At 35.1% G+C, this 15,025-nt stretch overlaps 1 non-coding gene across 1 annotated transcript; it reads left to right on the top strand.

Annotated features, from left to right (window-relative positions):
- The first annotated feature begins 10,316 nt into the window (after window positions 1-10,316).
- On the top strand, window positions 10,317-10,423 carry LOC128287649 (small nucleolar RNA R71). The gene has a single exon (XR_008278348.1). It is a non-coding gene; the product is annotated as a small nucleolar RNA R71 (small nucleolar RNA).
- Window positions 10,424-15,025: the final 4,602 nt, after the last annotated feature.

A 15,025-nucleotide genomic window follows, 5' to 3' on the forward strand; every position in this document is an offset into this window, starting at 1 on the left:
TCTAAAAAGGTTTAATACATAATTTGGTACTTGAGTTTGACACATTTTTTCTAATGTGGTACTTGTGTTATTTTTTAGTCCAATGTGATACCTGTATTTGACAAAATGTATACATTTTAGTACTTGAAGGTAACAATGTTAACCTTTTAGTATTTAACTCGGGTTTTAAAGTTAATTTGATTCATATTCATAATTAGCTAATAATATTAACAATTAGCTTTAATCAAATTAACACTAAGACCCAAATTAAATCACATCTATCGGGCTGTATATGACAAAATAAATGCAAAATTATCAAAAGTCACAATTAACACTAAATTTATTCTATTAACGAAATTGTGAAAAATTCAAACCCAATAATATTAACAATTAATTTTCATCAAATCAACAACAAAATCTAAATTAAACACCAAAAGTTAATACCATTACTTTTGAGTACCAAATTATATAACTTTTGTTACATACATGTACCAAATTGGACTAAAAATAATACAAATACTAAATCAGAAAAAAGAATATCAAACCCGAGTACCGAAAGATATATTAAGCCTTCTAAAAATAATAAATAATAATTAAAAATAAAATTTGTTTAAAAATACATAAAAGTTTTAAAAGGTTTTGTGTATTTTTATAAAAATTAAAATTTAAAATAATGGTAATGTAAATGATACCTTAAATCAAAGTTGAATTTGATGCCAGTTTAGACATTTTGCTGACTAGCTTCTTCTAAGAGATGCTAAGCATGATATTGAAGCTAGTTAGTTCATTCCACGTTCTAGGTAACACAATCAAAAAGGCATTCATCCTAATTATGAGATAAATGTTGAGCAAAAGGGAGGGATATTTAGTCAAACCCACACATCAACTCTTCAAGGACCACATCAAGCCCTTTAGCTTTTCAAAATCAACTGGAGACTTTTCTTCCTTTTTCTCAGAATATTATCCATAACTCCCACATTTTTGGGGTTTTTTTCATCTCCATTCACCTAACGACTCTCGGCCTTCAAGTGAATCATCATCAACCACCGAACCCGCATTTGTTTATCAAGTGAAACAAAATCTCTTAATAACAACATAAAGGGTAGTTGACAGTAACTCTTGCTCAAAGATGAGACGATACTTAATCTCACATGTCAAATTTGATAATGCATGAAATGATGTTTGGTAAAACTACCGAAGCCTAATCACACAGAAAAATAAAAGGGCTAATCTTGAAAAGTAGAAATTGGAGAATAACAAAACATAGAACGAAATAAGGATTGAGATGCTAACCTTTGAAAGAATGGTTTTTTTTGCTACAACACCTTCATCCGCCCAATATATATATAATTTAGTCCTGTCTACAGCCTTGTTATAAGGGCCTTCACAATGTTCTCAATTTCCCACCAAAAATTTTAAAAGGAGGAACACCAATGGAAATTTTGTTTTTTTATAAAAGTTAAAAGTTAATTTTTTTAAAAAAATAATTTTATAATTCTTTTTAAAACTTTTATTTTTTTATAAATTTTTAATATTTTTATTGATGAATTTTTATTTTTTTAATTTTTTATGTATTTTGAAGTGTCTCGAATAAATACTAAATTGAGAAGATGAGTAAAGTTAAGATGACTAAATCAAAAGTTCTTAAAATTAGTTAATCAAAACAAAATTAAGTTAATAATTGTCACTATTGATGTGTTTTACCCATAAAAACACATACACATACACATGCACATGCACATGCACATGCACACAACGCACAGCTATAATATAACGAATATATAATTGAAAAGGGGACAATGTAGTAATTAGGAAAGCCTCTCCATCTTCTTCTGTTCTGTCATTTCCAAAAGATGGGCGGCCGACCAGTCCAGCCCTATGTCTCAGTGTGGGCCCATCCACCATGTGTGCCCCTCATCAGTCATCCCCACCGCCCACTTTCTTTACCCTTTTTATCATTTATTTTGTGGGTTTACCACTAGTAGTGTAGAGAATAATAATTTCGTTTTCCGTTTCCAAAAATATGTCTTTAGGCACCACTGAATAATAGTAAGAAAGTATAACTAAAATGGACCTTTCACGGCCTTTTGGTGATCAAGTGTAAAATTGTTATTGCAACATTTATGGTTTTTTTTTACTTTAATATTATTATTTATTGCACCATTTTATCTTTAAAATAGTAATTGCACCATTTTATAAGTTCTTCTTAACTACATGTTGAAATTAGATTTAAACAAATTTTCAGAATAAGTTATATAATGGTTTAATATTTATAAAGGTGTTTAAATAAGGGTTTTTTATTCCTTTAGTCTAGTTTGTAGTAAAAATTAAATGAATATTGACGTGTTTAGAATAAAACACAATAACTGAATTAGATATTGCTTGTAAATAAAAGAAAAGAAAAAAAATATAATTTGAATCCTGACATATAAAATTTGAGAAGCCTTTGTTTAAGTACTTTTGAAAAGGTTTGGCCCTTGTTTGATCATTTTGAAAGGTTTAGCCTTATATGAGCAATCCCTAAAACATTAGGCTCCAATTTGAGCATTTAGCCATGTATTTGGAAATGTTTGGAGGATATTGATTTGTATGTGACTTCTAAAATGAAGAATTTGGATGTCATTCTTGAATTGGTTGTTACCTTAGCCAAAAGATGGAGGTCGAAAACATTTACATTCCATTTGACATAAGGAAGAAACCATCACTCTTGAAGATGCCTTGGTATGTGATATTCGTGATAGGTCTTAAAGATTTATGAAAGGATAGTTCTTAAGACTAACTGATTATCACAATTAAGGCAAGTGTACCTATCGAATAGTAGTATAGTTCAGCAAGACCGGATTGTCAAACCCAAAGGAACTACGAGTACTAGTATTTACTTCCTTTTTATTATCTAGCCTAAAAATTAAGAGGTTTGGTTATCTAAACTAATTACTAACTAAGAATGCACAGAAATAAAATTTGGGAAAATACTTTTGGGAAAATTCGATTGATTAAGACAATACCTAAGGAAAAATCCACCTAGACTTCACTTGTTATTTGACTTTGAATCAGACGATTTATTCATTTGACTTGATCCGTAGAAATCCCTAAGTTATATTAATATCTCTCTCGAGACTAATAACTTCTAACCCTAGATTGAATAATTGAAATCTCTTTCTAATTAACACCCTAGAATTGCATTAACTCGATCTATGGATTCCCTTATTAGGTTTTACCCTAATCCGGCAAAATCTTATCACCCTATCTCTAGGCGTGCAATCAACTCCACTTAATTATGACAAATTTACTCTTAGACAGGGTCTATTCCTCCTCTGAATAAGAGCTTAACTTGAATCAATATCCTGGAATATCAAAACAAGAATTAAGAACACATAATTAAGAACAAGTCAAATATTTATCATACAATTTAGAAAATAATAACGAGATCCGTCTTAGGTTTCATTCCCCTTAGGTATTTAGGGGGTTTAGTTCATACTTATGAAAGAAAACATCTCAAAAGCATAAAGATAACAAAACATAAGAAAACCTAAAACTCCTGAAGGAACTTGAAGGGAGATCTTCAGTCTTGATGATGAATTCGGTTTCTAAGATGGATCAATCGATTTTCCTTGAGTAATTCCTTGCTTCCTACTCTGCGTCCCTCTTCTAAGTGCCTCATCAGGTGTTTAAATAGGCTTTTGAATCCTTAAGAGCCCTCAAAATTGGCCTTTTCAGAATAGGGTTATACTTGGGCTCGACAGGGACACGCCCGTGTGTGATTACTCCAGCCCGTGGCTAAGGCTGTTGAACAGGCGTGGGCTTGTAGTATACCCGTGTAAGTCGTGCTTCAATCCTGCCAAGGGACACGGCCGTGTGACATGCCCGTGTGAGAAAGTCCAGGCCGTGTTGATTTCCCACGTGGGTCTATTTTCTCTATTTTCAGCCCGTTTCTCGCTCTTTTTACTCTCCTATGCTCACCTAAGTATAAAACATGAAATTAAAGGATTAGGAGCATCGAATTCACCAATTCTAATGAGAAACCATCCATAAATGTGCTAAGCATGGGATAAAAATATGTATAAATTACGGTTTATCAAATACGCCCACACTTAAGCATTTGTTTGTCTTCAAGCAAAAATCCTCAACTCATAATCAAAATAAATTCTTCTCAATTCATAATCCCTATCATAATATCTCAAAATAATCCATAAGTACTCATACATTGAAAATTCAACTAAAAGTACATCAGAGTTTCAAACATTCCAAGTTGAGCATTTTATCACGAAAATGTGCTAAGCATGGGATAAAAATATGTATAAATTACGGTTTATCAAATACGCCCACACTTAAGCATTTGCTTGTCCTCAAGCAAAAATCCTCAACTCATAATCAAAATAAATTCTTCTCAATTCATAATCCTTATCATAATATCTCAAAATAATCCATAAGTACTCATACATTGAAAATTCAACTAAAAGTATATCAGAGTTTCAAACATTCCAAGTTGAGCATTTTATCACGAAAACATAGGTGTCTCCCCTCATCTAAGCGATTACCTTTGATCAAAATATCACAGAGTTTAACATCCTCACTAAAGATTCACTCAAATCACTTAAGGTGTTTAAGGACATCAATAAAAGTACTCATTAGTCAATATGAAAAGTTATTACCATAGGCTTGCTTGAAAATTAAATCTCCACCACTATATATTGAGCTGATACATCAATAAAAAAGGTCTTTTATAGGGTTGTAACGTGGCTTTGGTTAGGGGGTGTGGTCATAACCTGAAAGAAAATGTTAGAATCGAGATTGAATTGAAAAATCACTTAGCTAAAAAAATAACCAGTCATCAATTGAATACAAGTGAGCTTCTTCTCAGAATATGAAATTAACATTCAAGCTTAAAAACGACGCGTTGTAACTAATATGTATTGAAGTACATTCGTTTTTTTTAAACAAGTCAAATACATAGAAGAGCAAAACATAGTTAAGCAATTAGTTCAAATCAAATCTCGAAAAAAATAGGGATCAAATTAGGGGATTTCAACAATAATGGGTTATGGGTTAATATTGAGGGTGAATCAATTAATGGCTTGTTAGGCTCAAAGGGGTTCACTAAGGGTTAATTGTAAAGGTAGGCTTTTATGGAGTGATTGGGTTAAATCTAAGTGTCTTTATCATCTTGACATATCAAATCAAATAGTATGGTCTTGACATGCATAATCAAGCAAGTTTTAGAATAACAAACCAAAACTGACGCACTCATAATGAAAATGAGCATGAAAGGAATAAAATATGCTCTAAAGGCTCAAGATCTCACAAAAATTATGGCTTTTTGATGTTCAAACTTGTGAATTTCAACTCAATATAATACCTAAGTTTAGGGAAACAACTTAAAAGTTTTTAATTCTTCAAAAATCAACTTATCATGCTTAGTTCCCTAATGTCCTAAAGTTTAAACAATCAATGCATAAATACCTATGTTTTAATTCAAGACATATCAATAAAAATAAAAAATTAATCAAAATTCATTCTAATAGTGATATGAGTGATTCACGTGAGAATAAAACAAAATTCAGGGATTTTTAATGATGATATGAAAGACCCCCCCACACTTAAGATGTACATTGCCATCAATGTACAAAGAGAGATATATTGACAAAGATAGATATATAATCATAAGATAGGGAGAAAAGTGAAACTTCTTGAATGATGTATGGACTCCTTGAATTGGAGTCATGAAGAATAAATGGCGAAAGCAATGATGAGGGTGGAGGAGGATACTCCGGTGGTGGTAGAGGTTGGGTTCCACAAATGCTGCGCCAAAAGAATATTATATATCAAGTTGGCTGTGGTCGTGGTCGAGCACGGCATGGTAGTCATGGAGAACCTTTCCTAGTAGAGTTTTAAGTTCTTGAGTAATAGTGAGCTTTGGAACTCTTTATAACTGTGATAGAATCAGGAACTTTTTTAGGAAATATATAAGGAAGAATAATTACTCGTAATGAAATAGTTGAAATTAAAAATTGTAAAATAATAATTATAAAACCTAATAAAAATAAGCTTAAAGAAAAATAAAAAGTAGTCTTAAAATAAAATAAAAATAACAACATAAAATAATAGATAAAAGTTTTTAAACATCTTTATCGCTAAATGGTTCGCGAGGTGGAAGTGGCGATGAGATGTGGAGGTACTGACAAATCTGCTATAGAGTAGCGTTAATGTTATCAAAGTGCTGAAAACAATGCTGCTCGAATTGAGTAAGGCACTCAGAGATGTCAGCGTATAAAGCTGCCGCATGAACTAGACGAGAGGGGGTGGTGGCTGAGACGGTAGGTCCTCATGAAGTGGAGGGACATCATTAGTAATGTCCTCTAGATCCTCCTCCTCGGTGGACTGGGCTAGGTAGTACTGAGGAGGGTAGGTGCCCTGTGGGGACATCTGGCCGATAAGAGTGAGAGAGGATGATTGGGCTGCTGTGTTGAGAAGCCCGAACTGCTGAGCCAGTTGAGTCATATAAGGCCCGATAAAGATGACCTCTCTCTTATGCCGCTCCGTCTGGTGGCGAATGGCGAAGGAAATAAAGTAGGTGAGGTCGATGACATGCTCATTCACCATACTCCATAAGAAATAGGCGCCATGGGTGGTGACGACGTCGGTGCTCTCTTGTCTCCTTGTCAGAGTATGAGCCAAGATGGCGTGTAGATACCTCAAGGATAGAGGAAGAGCCGATGCCTTGGAGCAGCTAGGATCGTAGGTGGCCGAGGTAGGGATGAGGTCCTTCCAGCATTTTGAGGGGGAGTAGTGGATGTGGCGGTAGAGGGTGTTGAGTTCATTGTCGTCCATGAACTCTTCCTATAGCCCTAGTGTAATCCCGAACTCAGGTATGCTTAACTGACGTACTAGACCACCAAGGCAGAACTAGACCGTTCCAGGATCATCGAAGTTTGTCATGACGGTCTGAAGATAGAACGTCGAACAGAGTTTCAATGTAAACTCAAGATACGTTGGCTCGACGATCTCAAAGAAGAGCCCTTACAGGTCAGTCGTTAAGAGGGCTCAGATCGTGTCAGCCAATTGAATCTGCTCAAGTGCAGCCCAGTCAATGCAGCGGCCTACACCTAGGGGTCGAGCCCGTAATATCTGATATAATTTCTCCTGGAGTCCCAAGGGAACCTGGAGGAATGGGTGCCTAATCTCTGTGGTAAGACACGAGGATGACGCTGCTCATTTCCGCTTCTTCGAGGCGGGAACATCAGTCTTCTTACCACGTGAGGATGACATTGTACCTGCGTTGAAAAATTGAAATTCAACCAATACGTCCCAAAAATAGCACGGAAGCACAAAATTAAATAGGAAGATTTCATGAGACTTACGTAATGGATGAAGTAAACAAAACTACTAAAAATATCAAGTTATAGTATTATGGGAATAATGTAACGGGAATATGAATGAATGCATGTGGGTAAGCATAAATTTCATGGAACTAGGAAAAATGAAAAAGTAGAGCATAATGGAGTAACTAAAATGACAAAATTTTTATAAACTAGCATGAGTATTTTAATATTCTAACTATGAATATTCATTCAAAATAGTTCAATAGAGCAGAGAAATCATGAAATAAGTAATATATTTAGAGAAAATAGAGAGAAAAGAGTAAACAAACGCAAAAAGAAGGAGCTTGGGGTGTCGAAATCGGTGTTGTAGACGGTGCACGGGCTTGGGGAGAGGGCATGTGGAGTTACAGCGGTTAGGGTTAGGGATTTTTGGGGATGATGATGATGAATAGTGAGGGGTTTATATAAATTTTGGGGTACACGGCCGCGGAACACGCCCGTGTGGCCTAATTTTTGCCCTTGTGTTTCGCGAATTTTGAATTTGGGCTCGTCTGACATTCGGCCTACGCCCATGTTCTTTGGGTGTATGGGTACACATAGCCGTGTCGAACGGTCGTGTCTTGCTTCGTTCGCTTCTCCCATGCTCGTGTATATAGGTCCATGCCCATGTTCATTTTGATAGTGTCGCTCATAGGTGGATGGCACGGGCGTGTCACACACCCGTGTTACATTCTCAGTTTCAACCACGGTCTCGAGGCACGGGCGTGTCACACGCCCGTGTTGCTTTGGCAGTTTCGCTCATGGTCATGTCGCACGGCCGTGGCAACTTATTATATCCCGTGTTGGGGAAAAAATCTTGCCCTATTTTCATACGGCCTAATGCACGCCTGTGTGCCTGGCCGTGTGGTCTTTAGAAAGTCTGCGTTCCATGATTCGGTTAGTATGTTAGATGTTAAAAACTAAAATTTTAAAGAAATTAACACTGTTAATACTCAAGTTGCCTCCCGAGAAGCTCTTATTTATAGTCTAAGCTCGACTTACCTCACTTTTGCATGGTCAAGATGGAGCAAGGGGTTTACACTCCTCATCCCTGCTATAAACTTTATCAACATAAGGTTTAAGATGAGTATTGTTTACCTTAAATGCACCAAATTTGGGATAATTTACCTCGACTATACCATATGGGAAAATAGTGAGTACCGTAAGAGGAATTTCTTCATTAGGTTCAAAAGTGGTAATGCGAGGATCTGCTACATCTAGTAGTACTTTGTCTCCAACCTTCAGTTGATTTGGTGAGGTATTGAGCTCGTCCTGGCTCGATTTCGGCTTATCGGGTGTTCTCGATTTCTGTGTCTGCCATTCATCTAACTCCTCGATTTGTAGCCTCCGTTCTTCATAGATAGGTCCCTTTTTTTTATTTGAACACGGCTCATATACGTTCTTCGTAACTGTTTCCTGCACAGAAGGTTTCACCACGTGATCAGTACTAGTAGAATGATTTATACAACCACCTTCAATTTTTCATGTGTTACTCGAATTACGAGCTTGAAGGGTGATTGTTTTATCACCCACACGAAGAGTGAGTTCACCTGTACCAACGTCAATAATGGTTCTAGCAGTCGCTAAAAAGAGTCGTCCTAAAATTAAAGGTGCGTTACTATCCTCTTCCATGTCTAGAACAATAAAGTATACCGGGTATATAAATTTATTGATCTTAACAAGAACATCTTCAATGATACCCCTAGAAAATCTAATGGTTTTATCAGCCAATTGAATGCTCATCCTAGTTTGTTTGGGTTTCCCAAAACCTAGCTGTTTAAACATTTTATAAGGCATAACATTAATGCTTACCCCTTAGTTAGCCAATGCATGATGAACATCTAAATTACCAATTAAATAAGGAATCGTAAAACTCCCTAGATCCTTCAATTTGTTAGGTAGCTTATTCTGTAATATGGCTTAGCAAACTGCATTCAACTCCACATGCGACGCCTCATCCAACTTTTATTTATTTGTCAAAAGCTCCTTTAAAAACTTGACGGTGTTTGGCATCTGCGAAAGGGCTTCAATAACCGGTAAGTTAATATGTAGTTTCTTTAAAAGTTTAAGGAATTTACCAAATTGTTCGTCTAATTGGTCTTTCCTTGTCGCATTGGGGTATGACACACGAGGTTTATATTCTGTACTCATCGACTTTGGGTCATTGTGGCCTACATCATTCTTACCTTTGCTTACCACCGTTTTTGGCCTTGGTTTTTCAAATAACCCTTCCTCATCTTGAATTGCAATAGCGTTGAGTTAATCCCTTGGGTTAGATTCAGTGTTGCTTGGCAAGCTACTTTGTGGTCGTTCGAAAATCAGCTTGGTGAGCTGTCCAATCTGAGTTTCGAGCCCCTAGATTGATGCTTGTTGATTTTTGAGTGCTGTCTCGGTATTCTAAAAATGAGTTTCTGACACCGAGATAAATTTGGTTAGCATCTCTTCAAGGTTTGGCTTTTTCTCCTGCTGGTACGATGGTTTCTGAAAGCCTGAAGGGGGTGGTGGTCTCTAATTTCCTTGGCCTCCCCATGAAAAATTTGGGCGGTTCCTCCAACCTGCATTGTAAGTATTGCTATAAGGATTGTTTTGAGATCGAGGATTGTTACCCAAGTAATTTAACTGCTCGTTCTCCATGTTGTAGCCATAAGGTGGGTATTCTGAACTGCTTGTTCCACCTTCACTTGCTTCGCACTGCATTACTGGGTGAACCTGTGAAGAAAACCATCAATTTTCTTATTCAAGAGTTCTACCTGATTAGAGAGCATGGTGACTGAATCAACGTTATAAACGCCGGTTGTTTTCGTTGGCTTTGTCCTCCTGACTTGCCATTGATAGTTATTCAATGACATCTCCTCTATAAATTCATAGGCATCTTCAGGTGTCTTATTATTGATGGTTCCGCCAGCAGCTGCGTCAACCATCTGCCGAGTCGAAGGGTTTAGGCCATTGTGAAATGTTTGAACCTGTAGCCAGAGTGGTAACCCATGGTAAGGGCATCTTCGCAAAAGATCCTTGTATCTCTCCCATGCATCGTAGAGTGTTTCTAAATCCATCTGCACAAAAGAAGAGATATCATTACGTAATTTAGCCGTTTTAGTTGCGCGAAAAATATTTTAATAAAAACTTTTCGGTCATTTGTTCCCAAGTAGTGATTGACCCCCGTAACAACGAGTTCAACCACTATTTAGCCTTATTCTTCAATGAAAAAGGGAATAACCGAAGGCGAATGTCATCATCAGAAATGCCATTAATTTTAAATGTATCACATAGTTCCAAAAAGTTTGCCAAGTGAGCTTTGGGATATTCGTCCTGCAAACCATCAAACTGAACAAATTACTGTATCATTTGAATTGTGTTAGGTTTCAGTTCAAAAGTATTGGCAGCTACAGCAGGTCTAACTATGCTCAATTCAGTTCCTGTTAAAGAAGGTTTAACATAATCATACATAGTGCGCGGAGCAGGATTCTGATTAACAGCAATCGTAGGAGGTAGCGAATTTTCTTGGTTTTCAGCCATCTCATCGGTTGTGGTTGAAGTATCGTCCTCGTGCTCTTCCTCAGTGTATCATAAGCTTCACCTTATTTCTCTTCGGGTTCTGTAAACTGTGCGATCGAACTCACTATCAAACAGTAACGGTCCTAACGGGTTTCTTTTGGTCATAAACTAGAAAAACCTGTCAGAAGAAAATAAATGAAGAATTAGAAAAATAAAAATTTAAATTACAATAAAAGTAAAATGGCTAAAGTAATAAAAATCGAGTATTCCTAATATCCTACTTCCCCGGAAACGGCCCCAAAAACTTGATACGTGATATTCGTGATAGGTTTTAAAGATTTATGAAAGGATCTTTCTTGAGACTAACTTATTATCACGATTAAGGCAAGTGTACCTATCGAACAGTAGTATAGTTCAGCAAGACCGGATTGTCAAACCCAAAGGAACTACGAGTACTAGTATTTACTTCCTTTTTATTATCTAGCCTAAAAATTAAGAGGTTTGGTTATCTAAACTAATTACTAACTAAGAATGCACAGAAAGAAAATTTGGGAAAATACTTTTGGGAAAATTCGATTGATTAAGACAATACCTAAGGAAAAATCCACCTAGACTTCACTTGTTATTTAACTCTGAATCAGATGATTTATTCATTTGACTTGATCTGTAGAAATCCCTAAGTTATATTATTATCTCTCTCGAGACTAATAACGTCTAACCCTAGATTGAATAATTGAAATCTCTTTCTAATTAACACCCTAGAATTGCATTAACTCGCTCTATGGATTCCCTTATTAGGTTTCACCTTAATTCGGTAAAATCTAATCACCCTATCTCTAGGCGTGCAATCAACTCCGCTTAATTATGACAAATTTACTCTTAGACAGGGTCTATTCCTCCTCTGAATAAGAGCTTAACTTGAATCAATATCCTGGAATATCAAAACAAGAATTAAGAATACATAATTAAGAACAAGTTAAATATTTATCATACAATTCAGAAAATAATAACAAGATCCATCTTAGGTTTCATTCCCCTTAGGTATTTAGGGGGTTTAGTTCATACTTATGAAAGAAAACATCTCAAAAGCATAAAGATAACAAAACATAAGAAAACCCAAAACTCCTGAAGGAACTTGAAGGGAGATCTTTAGTCTTGATGATGAATCTGGCTTTTGAGATGGATCAATCAGCTTTCCTTGAGTAATTCCTTACTTTCTACTCTGCGTCCCCTTCTAAGTTCCTCCTCAGGTGTTTAAATAGGCTTTTGAATGCCTAAGAGCCCCCAGAATTGGCCTTTTTCGAATAGGGTTATACTTGGGCTCGACAGGGACACGCCCATGTGACACGCTCGCATGCTATTAATCCAGCCCGTGGCCAAGGCTGTTGAACAGGCACGGGTGTGTAGTATACCCGCGTAAGTCATGCTTCAATCCTTCCAAGGGACACGGCCATGTGACACGCCCGTGTGGGAAAGTCCAGGCCATGTTGATTTCCCATGTAGGTCTATTTTCTCCATTTTCGACCTGTTTCTCACTCTTTTTACTATCTTATGCTCACTTAAGAATAAAACATGAAATTAAAGGATTAAGAGTATCGAATTCACCAATTCTAAGGAGAAACCATCCATAAATGTGCTAAGCATAGGATAAAAATATGTATAAATTACGATTTATCATGCCTCTTTAATAATTAACCTTCCAATTAATGGGCATATGATGAAAAACCTAGTGGCATCAACATAGAAGGCAAGTGCAAACAATTATTGGATGTGATACGATCAAAAGATAGGTCGAAAGAATTAGATAGGTGTAATTGTTAGATCTAGTACCCTAAGTGTAGTATTTTTGCCTATATACACTTGTATTTTTCGAAAAATTTGGTTTAATAATAACCATTAATTACGTTAATACCCTTTGTATATTGTCATTAATGGTTCTTGCACATAAAGCAAAATAGTAGTAAATATTGGCTCACTGGATATTTAACGTTTAACTAATACTATGTGGTATTTTGTAGGCGAATTGTAATACAAATAGGTAACTTGTATTAGTAGATGAACCTAAACATGTCCTTAGTCTAATAAAAAATGAGCAAACCAATTGAAAGACTAATATATCGTCTATCAAGCCCAATTGGGGAGATGCTTTGTCTTGAGTATTAGAGCAGATGACTCCCAGAAGATAGAGAGACATAAATGTGACTGACTGGATTGACAATACATTGAACAAGACCTAAGTTGAATAGATCCTAGATCTGTTTATGAATTTATTCACTTGTGATATTCACAATGTGACATACTTGAATACTGAGGAGAAGATGAACTATGTATGTGTGACTCATATACTTTAATGTAAGTAAAAACTTAAGTTCATATAGAGAAGGAATTGAAAGCTGGTGCGTTGAGTATACGACTTCTTTAGAATGTAGTATCATTTATAATAGTGAGACTCATAACCCAATTAATAGGTAAATGATATCCTCTTATTGGCATTACATGATAGATGAAAAGTAAACGTGGCCACAGGTCGTTTGTCTTTGTAATATCACTTGATTACTATTTGATAGTGATTGACTTTTAATGAAGGAAGATGTAATGTTTACCATGAGATAAAATAGGATCATATTGAGAGAACAAATTTATCCCAAAAAGATTAAGGATATCCTATGAGAGTAACGCACTGATGATATGGTCATTGGATGAGCATTGAGTAAGTAGCTTTCGTAATGGTATGTAATAATGGAGAGTTCAATCACGATACTATAGTGAAATAACTTTGTGACTAAATAAGTTTATAATTAATAGACGAAAAGTTGGAACTTAATTATAAATTTTTTGAGCCCTAATTACATATGTTCAATTGGTCCCTTTACTAGCTCGTTGAAACCAAAAATAAATTGTATGTAGAATCAAATGAACAGAAATTAATAGAAATGATAAAGTTAGAGAAATAAGTCACATTCACAAATGAATGTGTTTTCTCATGAGTATAGAATGACTTGAGAATTAATTTAAACTTTTTGAATTATTATTTAATTAAATAATTAAAGTTCAAAAATGAAAAAAATTAATTAGTCATTGTGAATATGTTGGATATGAAAATTAAATAGATTTCCTCTTAGATTCTTTTACGGCAAAGTTGTCATGACTTTAATGGGATTAGAAAATTATTTAATTGGAAAAATTAATTTATCTAATTAAATTAATTAATAAATAATATTTATTTTGAGAAATAGAAAAACATGTTTTGGGTTGGATTAAATTATAAAGTGTTAGGTTAAAAGTCTAGAAAGCACATATATTTGGATCCAATATAGAAGAGACCCAAGCCTTAGTATCGTGATGAAGACGGTTTCGTCATAGACAGTGGTGTGGGTTTTAAGAATGAGGTGATGACAGCAGAATGGGTTGAAGTATATACTTTTGAAGAAAGCATAAAGATTGTCTGTTCCCTTAACATCACAACAGTTGTGTTTGAAACTGACAATACAAGTCTGGTTAGTAGAGTGAAGAATCGAGGTACGAATGCCACTGTCATAGGTGCGTGGGTCAATGAAATTCATAAAGCTATGGAAAATTTTATGTCAACTAGTATTTGTTAGGCCAACTGGTGTTGTAACACTATGGCTGATTTTATTTGTAAAAAAGTGACTGATGATTCTTGTAATTGGTTTTTTGGCATGGATTACCCTTCAGAAATCTATGAACTTGTTATTAGTGATGCAATTTAATTGAGTTTAACCTTTTTAGGTCTTTTTTTAAAAAAAAACTAAAAGATTGTTTTTTCTATTAAATAAATATTATTTGTGTTTTATTAATTCAACAAAGATTCTCCTATCTTCCTATAAATATATGGCACCGGTAGAGCTATTTGCACAAGTTTCACATAACTTTTAGTTATTGTTATTCTACCAAAAAGTAGAGAGAATTTATTTTCTAAGTATAGATTATATTTTCTAGGAATTACAATTCTACTGGTTTCTATTAAGAGAGAATTACTTTCTTACTGAAAGTAATATATCATTTCTGGTTTTGTGATTGATTTGTGATTGTTTGAGCCCATATTCGAAGAAATTTGTAGTATGAGAATAGTGGAGAAGGTCGTTCGATTGAAAGCCATAAATGTCTAGAATTTGTCTTACCCAAAGCACAAAAACTTTTCAGGAAAAGTTTATTACTATGAAAATCACAAA

Source organism: Gossypium arboreum, chromosome 13, assembly GCF_025698485.1.
Source record: "Gossypium arboreum isolate Shixiya-1 chromosome 13, ASM2569848v2, whole genome shotgun sequence".
Taxonomy (NCBI): Eukaryota; Viridiplantae; Streptophyta; class Magnoliopsida; order Malvales; family Malvaceae; genus Gossypium; species Gossypium arboreum.